This window comes from Eulemur rufifrons, chromosome 7 (assembly GCF_041146395.1).
Source record: "Eulemur rufifrons isolate Redbay chromosome 7, OSU_ERuf_1, whole genome shotgun sequence".
Classification (NCBI taxonomy): domain Eukaryota; kingdom Metazoa; phylum Chordata; class Mammalia; order Primates; family Lemuridae; genus Eulemur; species Eulemur rufifrons.
In genome coordinates this window covers 57,953,075-57,967,335 of record NC_090989.1, presented here as the reverse complement: position 1 = coordinate 57,967,335, position 14,261 = coordinate 57,953,075, and the positions used below count along the sequence as shown (strand labels likewise).

The 14,261-nt window shown below is 38.8% G+C and overlaps 1 protein-coding gene across 1 annotated transcript in view; it reads left to right on the top strand.

Moving 5' to 3' along the window:
• The window catches only part of ZBTB20 (zinc finger and BTB domain containing 20), a 724,156-nt gene that overhangs the window by 659,195 nt on the left and 50,700 nt on the right, over positions 1-14,261 (top strand). The window lies entirely within an intron of this gene.

Here is a 14,261-nt window from a genome sequence, read left to right as displayed (position 1 = left end):
TAACTCTTTCACTTCTGCTGGATCCTATTTCAATCGACAAAGAAATGGGCTAGAATATTTAATTACAGGATCTCTAAAGCCAGCTGTAGCATGGTGTGGCAATGCCATGGTTGTATAATTCAACTGGATAAAAGTTCATCGCGTGTGCTTTTGGACATATTTGGTCACTGTGCTACAATGACGGCTATGTGTTTATGGTACCAAACATCTTTTCAACTTTATCCTTTCCAAGAGTGCACTTTGTTAAGACAATTTTAAAAAATAACATTTACCCAGTGTTTCTACTTGGCATGTAGGGTTTTTTTTTTTTTTTTTTTTTAATCTGCTCAGCAATTTGGAAGTTTGCTTGGAACACAGATGAGTTAAGATAAAAAGCTGTTTTTTTTAAAAAAAAAAGTCTCTAGTAAGTAAAAATGAAGATACTATATCTGAATGAATGTGAAAAGTTGTCCCCTTGTATATTTTTAAAGCTTCCCAAACTATCCCCAGTTCTCAGCCAAATGCAGCCTACCCAGATTGTCTTTAGGAAAGTAGCAATTCACAGAGATTTGCAGTTAGCCATGTATCAAACTGTACTCTCTCTTCAGTCCCTGCTCACAGCTCCACCATTTTAGAATATGGTGAGATATGCCAGAGCCCTACCATCTGTTTAATGGGCTAATTATGTTTACCACATGCCTACTTCACAGGAATACCATGAGTGAGGTTGCCAAACATCATACAAATATATATGTTTGTATATATTGATGTATAAATATACACGTAAATAAAATTGTATACATATATAACAGCATCCAGCAATTCTGAGCTTCATTCTATCTTTTGCTGTCAGGATCTATCACAGCCCTTCACTTAAGCCCGGCTAGGCGTTCTCAGAGTCTGGGACTGATGATAGAACCATCAGACTGAGAGGGACACTCCAATTGAGGGACTTGGAGGAGGTGAAATTCAGATTCTATATAGATACCTCTGTATTTGCCTATTTTTACTGTGCCCCATGTTCTCCCTACTAAAATCTTGACATTTTAGGTTCATGATTAATACAGTCAAACTTCGTGATACTATAGGTTGGTATATCCGACATCTTAACTCCCTCTTTTAAAAAACAGAATCTCTCTTCCTTTACTGAAAAAAAAAGTCCGACCCCTCTAAAACAATCCCTCTGTACAAGGCTACAACTTTTCTCTAATGTACCAGAGCTTTTATATTGGGCCTGTTGTTAAAGCTAGCATTTTTTCCTTCTGTGAGAACCCTGCAAACCCTCGACAATCTTTTTTTCTTGTATTCTCTGAGCACTCCTTAGATATGTGGTCTCATTGACTCTGGTTATCACAAGGACTAATTATCACTTGCTATCCATAAAATTATCAGTGGGTCCCAAGTTGGGTCAACCTAAGTTGCTTCTTGGAAATGAGGCTTAAGCTAGTTGTGTCCAGCGAGAATTCTAAGCAATAAAGGGAGACAAACGGAGGGCATTCTAGGTGAAGGGAATTAAACCAGCAAAGAAGCAGGGCACAGATGGAAAAGAGCGAGTCATGGGTAACCAGAGTGCCTAGTCAGGATATGATATAAGCTCCAGGTATTGGGTTTTCTGTGTAGCTCCTTTGTTTATGAAAAGGTAGCTCGGCTAGCTCGGGGCCTTTTTGGCTTTGAGGATGCTTTGACCTGAGTGCTGTGGGGAGAAATAGCCACGTCTGTGCACCAGACTATAAACCCAATCTGCAGCATTCTGTGTGAAAATGAAAACAATAACAACATATGAAACTATCATTGATATAACATTTTATTTTGTCTTTTCTAAGATAACTGGGGTATTTTTAAAAGCTGGGTTTTTTTCCTCAGCGTTAGGATGTTTTCTTGTACTGCTCTAACTGAAGTAAATTATTCAAACAGAGCTGTTTTGTTTTATTTGTTTGTTTTTATTTTTGCAGCTTTATGCTTACCAGGGATTTCGTAAACAAGTTGGAAGAGAAAAAATAGATGGGACGTAAATATAGAAATAACCCAATCAGACAAGCTTGCATGAGCATGGATGAGGCCTTGTGGGGAGCATGAGGAAAGATCTTTATCAGTGCCAGAACCATCACGGTGTTGTCTTAGGCAGGAGTCTGACTTGAGAAAAGACAGTGGTACACAGAGAAAGGAAGAATTATTCCCCATTATTTCTCCATGTATAGAAGAAAAAATAATTTGAATATTTACTATGTGACTTTGTGAGCCCAGAAAACTAACACCCACTGCAAACTACGTAGACACAGATCAGGAGAATGCAAGCACTTGCCAAAACAAGAGGAAGCGGGAATTACTCTTTTATTTTTTCTTATTATAAATCATCAAATGTTAATAACTAAAAGGAATCCTAAAAACCGTCTAATCCAACGCTCCCACTTTACATATGAGAAAAGTGAGACTCAGGAGAAGTTTTGTGACTTGCCCAAGGTCATGCAGCAGATACGGACATGGCTGGGGACCCCAGTCTTCTGACAGTCAGAGGCTTTTTAGCCAAACCACTGTGTGATTTCTTCAGTTTCCTGGTAATCTCTTCCGTTTCTCTCTGGTCATTTTAGAGAATACTAAATACTAACTTTGTCTTATTCCACCAAGAGTGCTTTGTATATCTTGATTATCAACTGGCTTCTCTACTAATTTCTTTGCAGTGGAGTTTATTTTATAATAATTGTCACATTCCTATAAACGACTCTAAAAGTTAAGATGTGTTCCCAGACATATACTAAGTAGTATCCAAATACAGAGAAGCCCACTAGATCAACACATAGGCCTCCTTTTTATGTGAATCTTATAATACCTATAAAAATGACTTGATCGTATTAGATTTTTCAAGTTTCTAAAGGTCCAGACATTTGTGGGAAAATATAAATAGGTGAGACCAGATTTACTCATTTATCTCCTCTGAATTGTTTCTGAGAAGTTCTTAACTGCTGTGCATATGTAAGTCATTCATTCCCACTGTCATCAGTATCACCAGTTCTGACTGTCCCAATATGGCCAGTTACTACATACTGATTGCCCCTCAAAAATAGCTCTACTTGGAGATTTACTGATATTTTGTACAGTGTTAGAGGAGAAAGAACATGGTGAGAGACTGGCATAGCCCAGCTCCCTTCTGCGAATAAAGAGTCCATCACTGACTATAGATGTTCAATAAATGGTTATTGAAAGGGGTGGGAAAAAGCATCTACCATTTCTCTGTTTCAAAAAGAAAATCTCTGTGTCATTTGAAAATGTTCACTACAAGCTTCTGATACAAGGTCGTGTGGTTTGTTGTGCCACATGTGGTTATGATGATCTACTTGTCAGCAATAATCCAGAAATACTCTTATTGTTGCAAAGCAAAATAATATAATCATTCACTTTTACACTTTAAATGTGTCTGGCTCACCAAGTCCTTGCTTAGGTGCCAAACACACCACTGTGAAGGAACTGGCTGACATAGTACCCTAAAATTTCAGGTAGGTATAATCGCCTCACAGATGCATAGCAAAACCTGGTTTCGGAGGCCAAGAGAAGTGGCAAACCTCCTGCTTTACCAGAAGTAGGAGCCATTCGGCAATATGTTCACGGTAGTTAGAGGGAAAAGCCTTTTGTGAAGAAAACCGTGGTATCTCATGGCCATTTTATTAAAACATTTAGTCCGCTAGCATATCCATTCTAAGAACAATTTAATTGACAGCGCACGTGAAATAAGCAAAAAGAGTCTAGTCCCAACAGCCATGTGCCAGCACTGTGATTCTGTTGTGATTTAGGGTGACTTAGTGGTCAAGATCCCTACTGTTCTGTTTGGATATTTGTGAGAAAAAACTGGAACTCATTTCCTCTAAAAGCCACGTCCTTTTGGCATGTAGCAAAGACCATCACCTTCCTCCCTTTTTTCCTTTTCTGTCTCCTGTTTCCTTCTTCAGTTCAATACTCTTTTGTTTATGGATTTGGAGAGCATTTGAAAAGAAAATAGGCTGCATAAATCCTATTTTGAGGGAACACACAACCATTTTGACACATTAACTATCTCATCATGCCTTTTTATATCCCTGAACAGCTGAAGAGCATGTAGAATAGCCAGGTGCTGGTCCTCAAAGTGGGTGTATCCTAAGACATTCTTTGGTTTGAACTAGTCTAGTCCACTGTTTCAGGTTACTGAACAATCAAAACAGAGAAGAAAGTTTTCCTTCTGTGGTCCTAGCTCGAATGAGTGGCAGGATATAACCTCCATCTGTAATTTTCTATAAAATCCTCCCCAAGTTCAACTTACATGATGTCTGGAGCTACTTGGCTCCTGGGAATGCACACACAAAAAACATAGCCTTGAAGTGATTTTTCTTAGGATGGTCAAGGTGAGGCAGTGAGGAAGTGGAGCCATATTATGTTATAATACGAACTGATTTTCTTTTTCCTCCAAAGCTTTTCTTAGAGATGGGGTCTGGATTCAAGTGACCCTCCTGCCTCCTCATAAACTTGTAAGCTTGCTATCCAGAATCTTTCTTTTTTTTTTTTTTTTTTTTTTTTGGTCTACCAAATGAGTGGTTTAAAGAAAAACTTACCTTTATAATTTTTTAAAAGTCATTTTTTTTCAGCGTCTCCTATTATTTTGACTTCTGCTAGTCACCTTAATGAGTGGATGGGTGGGGATGGTGTATGAAAAGACCTCATCATGTAGTATAACCCTGGAGTATTACATGCTCCTGGGAGACATGTAAGTCCTCAGAGGCAGTCACCTCCCCCAAGACAAGGGGCTCAGGTAACACTGCCTGACACTGTGTAGCCTGCCTGGGACACTGCAGCAGTGTTTTAGTTGCTTTTCACTCTCTTGAATTCTATGCAGTGGCTGTAATATCATTCGGAATATCATTCTCTGGTCAAACAAAAAGAAGAAGAGAAAAAGTCCTTTGAAATTTAAATCTAGCCAGTACAAGCTAGCAGCCAATCCGGCAAAATTTCCACCCCACTCTGTTTTTGGAGTTTGGGGGTTTTATATAGTAGGATAGTGTTAAAGAAGATATCTATCTTATACGTTTGGGGCTATTTGCTATTTCAAATACCTGAAAGAAGAATTCTTGTTTCCTGTAGTTCTTTAAACTAGCTCAGTTAAACATATTGGTCATCGGATTCCATGATACATGATTATTCAATATATTTTAAAATACAAAAAATTCAACTGTGCTGTCCCCTGTCTCCCTCTGCCTCCTCCCCGTCTCTCTCACTCTACTGTGAGGCATTGGGAGTAGAGTGAACGATAGAGTGTGTGTGTGTGTGTGTGTGTGTGTGTGTGTCTGGGAGGTAGACAGATTCTCTACCTGGAAATGGCTTGCTATTATTAGATGTTCAGTTACCAGGGGTTATGTAAGACAATTGAAGCTCTGTTTTTTAACAGAGACATGATTCATGCTGCTTGTAGTACAGTAACCACCTCCAAACGAGACAGAAACCAGACACAGACAAAGGCTGGAGAAATCAATGCCGACTCAGTACAGCCATTCTCCTGATACCCTCTGCCTTTCAATCAGAGCACTTAGGTTATCAAGAGAGGAGGCTCCTGCTAATTCGGGATCTTTTCTGTCTCCTGGGGCTGCCCGGTGAAATCATGTGGGCTGGAGCTGTGTACAGGAGAAAACTGGGCCTCAGGAGCAGTGACGTCTGACTCCCCTCCCTAAGGTCCCCCAGTGTTTCAGACACACCTAGAGGAACAGTGATTGTCACCTGTGCTGTGGCTCAGAATTCTCTGTGGCTTCAACTCAAAAAGGCTGGAACTTGCGCGTTTGGCTCACCCACTCAAGTGACTTTCCTCAAGTGATGCTCTGCAGAGTGCTGGGAGAGGAGAGGATGGAGTGGGATTTTGAGCTGGTGCCAGTGCTTTATTATAGCTTCTCCCAAAACCTGAATGGAAGTAGACTGGCTGTCAGTTCCCACACACGGGAGACCCTTTCCTGATTGTGCCAGACTATGTTGATTCAATACTCCATAGTATTTAACGCACTTCCACGTGTATCAGCTTATTTTAACCCCACAACTTTATGAGACAGGCAAAGCACATATTATTATCAAGACCATTTTATAGGTGAGAGATTTTACAGCTTGGAGGTATGATGTCATTCACTGATTCCTTGACTGTGATTTTATAAGTGAGAAAAATAAGGCTTAGAAAAGTTAGTGACTTGACCGTGGTCCCACAACTAGTAGCTAGTTTTTGTCAGATCTGGGAAGACACGGCTGATCTTCTGATTCTCCATCTAGTGCTGTGCCTCAGATTTGCTACAAAGCTTGTTGGCAACCATGGCATTTGGGGGGGAAAAGCATTTTCTGCTGAAAACCTTGGCTTTAGATGAAGTTCTACTAACATCCGGGAAACAGATGCAGAGATCTCAGACTTCATCCAGAACATAAACTATTTATTTTTACTATGAAAAGAAGAAACTCAGATACTTTACTGTAGACACTGCGCATGGCTCTCGGTAAACAGCAGTCTTACCCCAGTGGCCTGTTACACACCTGATAGGCAGACCACCCTTCATTTTCACTCTAAAATGTGTAAATTGTCCAGAAAGACAGCTCTTAAGTATGGATATGATGGAAAAATATCTAAGCCATTTAGCTTTACCCACCCAATAATCTCTTGCAATAAAAATTCCAGAATTAAAAATACTTATTATTGGTTACTACTAATAATCAACACTCTGATACATTGTTATGAATTTTAACTAAGGACTGACACAGAATTTTCTATTTATGAAATTTTTTACCATTATTGATTTCATTATCTATTTTTACCATTACTATTTCCCATGTTATATAATGCAATCTATGCCTATTTTAAGGTAAACATAAGTAAACATTCTCATTTATAAAAGTAGTTTTTAGTTAAATCTTTTGTTGGTATACCACTTTTTACCCAAAGGTAGTAAAATACTTCACAAACTATACTTTAATGAAATGTATTTTCTCTTCTGCTAAAATATGAAAGTCATTTGTTCCTGCAGTTTTAAAGAAGAAAGCTATACTCTTTTCTGTCACATAATAAAACTCCCAAATTTCTAGTCCTAGGCTCACTACAAATTCACTATTAGGGAACTGACGAAGTCTCAACTTCAGATAACATCCAATCTGAAAAACTCAAAGCCCCTTAATACCTCGTTATTAGACATCAGCCTGGGACAACCTGCTCTATGCTCTCGTGTGTTGTGACAGTAAAAGGGTTTTATGGAAAAGATGGAATCCACTGTTTGGGGGTTTTATGTTGTGCCAGTGGTTGCCAGGCTACCTTGGCTTCCCCAGTGGAACGTGTCTCCAGACTGACTCAAAGAGGTAGAGGTGGGATATGAGTGGGAGGCAGCAGCACATTCTGCAAATGGTTGCTCCATACCCTGTATACCAGGCACAGGAGTAAGCAATGAATCCTCACACAAGACCCCCGACTTCCTTGTGTAGAAAAATAGCCTTTTCTTTTTCGTCATTACCATGATTCAATGATCATGAATGATAATTTTAACATTTGTGCAGAGGCATTTATTTCAGTGATTCCTTTCATGGGTCATTTGATGTTCCTAGATTATTTTTACCCTCTCCGCGTTTGGTGTCAACTGATGCAGATCCTTACTTTCACCTAAGAACAGAGCTGCCTTGGTTTTCTATATCTAGCCTTTATCCAATGCCTTAAACACACATGGTATCGTTTGTGGGGGTGATGACAGTGATGATGTATTTCTACTCAGTGAGGGGATGGCACATTTTACCTGGGCCTTTAACATCCTAAACTGTCCCATTAGCTACAGAAATGAAGTTTTGAACTATCATGCCTCAATGTCATCCATTTCTGTTTATGGTAACCAATAACAAATACAAATCCTATACACAAGGGCTACACTAGGTGCTGGAGTTTCTGTAATACATAAAACTAGATTCCTGCCCAAGAGGATTTACATTCTCGCCAATGATATAGAAAACAGGCATTAAACTATAACCATTTTTATAAGTACTAAATGAGTGGCAGAGGTCAGTTTGGGCCAAGGCAGTCTTCACAAGGAAAAGCTTCATAAAGGATGCCTTATTACATATGGACCTTGCAGGAGAATAAAGGCCTAGATAAGAAAAAAAAGTGATAAAGGTATTCCAGGTATCCAAAATGGTATGTTCAGGAGCTCAGAGATACAAATGACCCTGTAAGTTAACCGGTTTAGACCAAGTGGAGTATTGATAGAAAGGAAATCTGAGAGGGCTTATTGACATAGATTCAGTGAACAGGCTAAGGAGTTTGGAACCAAGGAATGACTTAGAGAAGGGGTTTCTAGGACCAGCCCTGGTGTTCATTAAAACCAGAAAATCATCATATTTATATTTTTACATATATATGTATATATACATATATAAAAAAAACCCAATCCAAAAATTCTCTTATTAAAAGTGAGAATCAACTGTACCTGGTAATGCTAAAGCTCACAGGATGTACAACTCTTATTAACAAAGTTTGTGAATTGTCAAAGAGAAATCAAAAGGTCTCTATGGAGAAAATTAATGTAGATTTAATGTGACAAACGATGGGATTGTGATTCCACCTTCTGTTGGCAGGGCCATCCCAGGGATCTTCAGGCCATCAGAGGTATTTCTTCTGGACATGGGTATTAACTACTGGTTAATTAAGGAACCAAAATTTCAAAAATAAAACAGCGCTTATGGCATCAAAAAGCTGAAGATGAGGTTCACTATTAGTTTGTCCGGCCATGATATCTTTGCTTTGGTGCCTTATTCATTAAATAGTTTTCTCACCAGTTTCCAGAGAGGTGGGATTAGTGATACAGACTTGGAAATTTGTTTCAGGTAATTAGTTAAAAAGTTAAAAGTCGAATAGATTTCTTTAACAGGTTGAATAGTTTAACAGGTTGATGAGCTACTTAATTCCCACAGCTTTCTTCCCAGGGGACTATTTGAGTTTTAAAGGACCTTAAAAATAATAAAATCAGCCTCCTCCTCTTACAGATGGAAAAGCTGAGCTACCTAGGAGTTAAATGACTCATCTAAGATCATCGGCTAGTTCTGTGATTTTACTTTCTCTTTTCTCAGTCTTACTCTTTTTAACTCTTCCTCCTGTTTTTCTCTAACATTGTATTCCCCATAATCACCTTTCTGCTAATTATTTCTTAGATTTGCCCTTGCTTTATGAAATTTCCTATTCCTTAAATTATGAGATAGTGGGTGTTTGCCAATTAGTAACCCCTCACCACTAACTCACCACTACATTTGGGGCAAAGAAATGAGGGAAGTGGAACAATTTTAAATTTACTGTGATCTTTGAGACAGCTTTATCTACACCTGGGAATTGCTGTTAGACAATTAAGGTTAGTAAAGCTCATTGAATTTCTCAGAGGAAAGGTGTTATTTGAATTATTACCAGATAATTATTGTTAAAATTAACAATAATATAAAAAATAGGAACTTTACATGTTAGAGACATAATCATTTTGAATTTCCAAAGGGGAGAGAAGCCCTGGGGGATCTAGAAACGATTTTTTTTTACAATGTGCTCTATGCCAGAAACTCCTTGAATTCTGTGTAATGCCTGATGACCCGACAAACTGGCCCAGAATCAGAAGCCAGTTATGCCATGTGAGCTGTTAGCCAAGTTATTCGGCTTGAACAGCTCCTTCAGAAACAACCCTCAGTAGGAAGGAGAGTGTCAGACATAAGACCTGTGGTACCCAGTCCAGTAGCCTCAGCATCACCTGGGAGCTTGTTAGAAATTCAGAAACGCAGATATGCTGAATCAGAAATGCTGGGTGATTCATTTGTTCATTAAAGTTTGAGAAGACTGATATAAAACATTCTCATCTTCAATTAGAAAGGAGGTAGGAAGGAATTATACTTATTGATAGTTTCTGAAATAGTTCCTTCACCGGAGGTCTGTGCTCCCAGATCTTTCCAGCGGCTCTGAACCATCGTGGAAATAACATAAGCATCGGCCTTGTGCAGAAATCACAGAGGGAACTAGAAATGTGTTCATGCTGTGTTGGGGCAATTGTGTAGTGAAAAGAGCACAGATATAGAGTCAGACAGATCTGAGTTTGGATTCTGGCTTCACTATCTGCTAGCTTTCTCATTATGGACCAATTACATAAGCTTACTGAGTCTCACTTTTCCTCATCTGTAAAATGGATATACTAAAACCTACAGCATGGCATTGCTGTGAGGATTAAATGAGAATGTATTTATATCCAAAAAGGCCTGATGCAGTCTTGGATAAAATCTAGACATCCAATAAATGGTAGCTATTATTATCTTTTTGTAAATTTTAATCAGGAAGTCCTCCTCTATAATTTTAGAATGATTTGGTGTGCTTTCCTAGGAATGGGACAGGCTATACTGAAAGAAGACCTTTGCAGAAATTTCCTTACAGTAATATGTGGCAGTGTATTACATAACAGCTATGCTCTCTAGGGGCTTCCAAGACAGATCTGCAGAGATATCTACAACAAAACAGGCTGAAGGGAAGTGACCCCACTGTCTGTCCTTGCCTCTGACACTATCAATAAACTTGCCAGCTGGGTTCCAAAAGCAGATTTCTTTATTACGGTGATAATGTAAGAGGCAAAGGAAACAACTGAATATCCAGATTCCAGGGAGAACTGGTGGCACCAGCAGCCTCTCAAAATCATCTTTTGACTTAAAAACTGAGTACGCTGGATATGGAAGTCATGAAAAGAGAATAAACATGAAACCCCATGAAGTCACTTTCACTGAGTCTTTTTTAGATTGTACCCACGCTGTAAGCAATAAAACATGACACACCGTGCAGTGGTTCTGATTAATGGGCCCTCAGATGTATGCTAAGGCAAGAGGGGAAATGAGAAGATGGGGATAGGTGACAGTTTGCCAAAGAATGAAAGTAAGATCATAGCAGCAGGATGTGGGGCTGAGAAAGAAGGGTTTCATGAAAGGACAAGAAGATTATAGCTCTATTTACTTATAAAATGCACAATATAAACCAAACCTTACATATATTTAAAATGTACACTTATCTAATTTCACGAAGGATTTGTGTGTTGCCAGGTAATTTTTCACTGCGGTGTATTAATGCTATTGATCGGTGATTTCCTTTATCATTTTAATGTAGTTGCCAGGGGGAAAAAGAGGAGGAAGTTCTGTCTAGTGAAGTGTTGATAATCTGTCCAGCCATATGATGGGTGAGGTAAAACAATGACGAGCTCTTGAGCCCAATTTGCTGTTTATGTGGCCGCTGGGATGTTGCTAGCTAATGGATGGCTCCATGCATAGCATGGCTCCACCATACTGGCCAAAAAAGTTTGATTAATTCTACCAAGTTTTTCCTCCGATGAGTAACAGCCAGTCAAGTGCTCACCTGGGAGAGGCAGATGAAATAATACTGTAGCTAACATTTAGAGCTGAGATTTTCTGGCCAACTAAAAACTACTGAGATTCCCTGGAAAAGTCTGTTTTCCTCACCTAGGTATAAACACTATTATCCCCACAGCATGTTTTGTTGGGCTTTTCATCTTTGGGTGAGAGAAAATGATTCTGTTGGAGGATAAGGATGGAGAGGAAATTAAACAATTTATGTTTCTTCTACCACAAGAGAAGAACAAGGCAAGAAAATTGGAACAGACTTCAGGGCAGTCGTCTATGCATTTCTACAAGTAAATTAGTAATATAAGGAAAGGAAAATAAGGACAAATTTAAACAAACCTGGAGGATGAATACTGGACAGTGGTAGACAAGCAAAGAAGTGTTAATGAGGCATAATAGCAGATTGCCAATAGTCTATGTTTCTATGAATTTAACCTAGAATTACTGAGCATGTTCTCACCAAGATCCCCAGCTAAAGCCAAAGTGTGTGAAATTTCTTCATTCTGATTTTCAGCCTGAGTTTATCACCCCAATGGTATTTATAATATTATTATAATAATTTCTGCTGGTAATGTTACCAAAGTTTGCCTCCTTATTTTTTAAATCCACCCTCATATTTTAGACATTATTTAACTATAAAAAATATATTTTAGTTCAACTTGTTGAATCAAATATGTGATTCGAGTTCATTATTTTTTGGAATACAGTATATGTTTACAGGCTACCCCAACCTCGCTGTCTGGTCTGGTCACGGTTGATGGTCTGCTGTGCCTATTGGTGCCAAGTAAGCACGGATAGATACACAGAGATTTGTGACCTTTTTTTATCAATTATCCTTACCCAGCCACTAACAAGGATGTGACCTTGAGCAAGTCCATTCCCTTAATCTCTTCATCTGAAAAATGAGGGGGTTGGAGTAGATGAGCTTTAAGGTCTTTCCAGTTCAGTCTCAGTTTCCATGACTCTAAGGAAGATTCTTTATTCCTTTGAAATTCAGTTCAGCAGATACCAGCTTAGCACAAAATTATGTGCAAGGCGTTGCCCGCTAGAGGGTACACAGAGTAAAATTGTCTCTGCTTTCAAGGAGCTTATAAAGTTAAAGACAAATTACACAAATAATTATTAGAGTTGGTAGAATGTACAAAGAGAGTAGTGTGTAAAAGTGTTTGAGGATTCAAGAAGGGTACTTTCCTTTGGGAAATGCTTTATAATTAAGGTGGCATTTGGATGGCCCTTAAAGAAGCTATATGTAGATCTTGGAAAAAGGGAGAAAATACCATGAACAGGGTAGGAAAGGGTAGGACGTTGCTGGAGTGGAGAATGGAGTGGAGAGATAAGACTGGGAAATCAAATTGGGACCATATTGTAGCAGCCTTGAGTGCCAAACCAAGAAGTTTCACTTTAATCTCATAAGCAAAGAGGATTTTGAGCAAAGGAGTGATGTGTTTAGAATGGTACTTTAGAAAAATTAATGAAACGTTGGTGTGAAGGATGGCTGGAGGTAAAGAGAACTGGAAAAAGTAAAGAAGTCCTGGCCAGAGTAAAAACCACAGGATTTGGCAGGTGGTTGGATGTGGGAAGAAAAGAAAAAAAAAGGAAGAATTAAAGATGACTCCTCAATTGTAGGCTCAAGTAACTGGATGGAGATAATACCCTATGGCAGGAAATGAGAAGTCTGGAAAAGGAACAGATTCTGAGGGAAAGGCAATGAATTCTATTTTAAACTTTTTGAATTAGAAGAGCCTGTATAGTATTTGATGGAGACGTGAGCTTCTCAAAATTAGAGATTCTGTCTTATTCAGAGATTTTGTCTTATTCACCCAGGTTCCTAATAGATGCTTTATAAATAACAAATGAATAAGTAAATGAATGAACCAATAACCAGCTGTTAGTGAGAATGTGGTTCTGGAGTTCTATAGAAAAGCAAGAACTAGAGATAGCAATATGGATGCTCTCTTTGGAGAAGTGATTGTTGAGGTCATGGAAGGTAAGTGTAGACAAAGCCTGAGGAGAGGAATATCTACATTTAGAGAACAGGAGAAAGAAAACAAGCCAGTGAAGCAGACAGGAGTATGAACTGAGAGGTGGAAGGAAAATCAGGATAATTCAGTGTCCTGATGCAGAAGGAAGAGAGTTACAGGAATAAAGTGGTCACTGAAGCCCAATTTGGCCAAAGGGGCAGGGTCTGGAAAAAGACCACTGTGTTTGCGGCTCTGAGACAGACAATATCCATTCTGTAGCCCCCTAAGCTGAACTCCTCAGGGTTTGAAGACATGGAAGGAAATGGAGACTTTGCAGTGAAGGGCAGAGAGAAGGCAAGAGGAGCTCAGAATGGCCAGATCAATGGGCCTGGTTGAATAAGCGAGAACTGAGCGATAGAGGGAGAGACTGAAGTGGAGTCGAGAATACCAGAAATGTGGTAAAAGTACACAATGGAACATTATTCAGCCTTTTTAAAAAAAGGAAATCTTGTTATTTGCAACAACATGGATGAACCTGGAGGACATAATGTTAAGCGAAATAAGCCAGGTGCAGAAAGACAAATACCACATGATCTCACTTATATTTGGAATCTGAAGAAGTTGAACTCATATAAGCAGAGAGTAGAATGGCAGTTACCAAAGGCTGGGGAGATGTTGGTCAAAAGATACAAAATTTCAGTTAGGAGAAATAAGTCTAGAGATCTATCGTACGTCATGGTGACTATAGTTAAAAACAATATAGTGTATACTTGAAAATCGCTAAGAGTAGATTTTATGTGTTCTCACCACCAAAAAAGATAAATATGTGGGGTAATGCATATTTTTTAATTAGCTTGATATAGCCCTTCGACAATGTATACATATCTCAAAACATCATGTTTACATCACAAATATATTTTTATCAATCAAAAATAA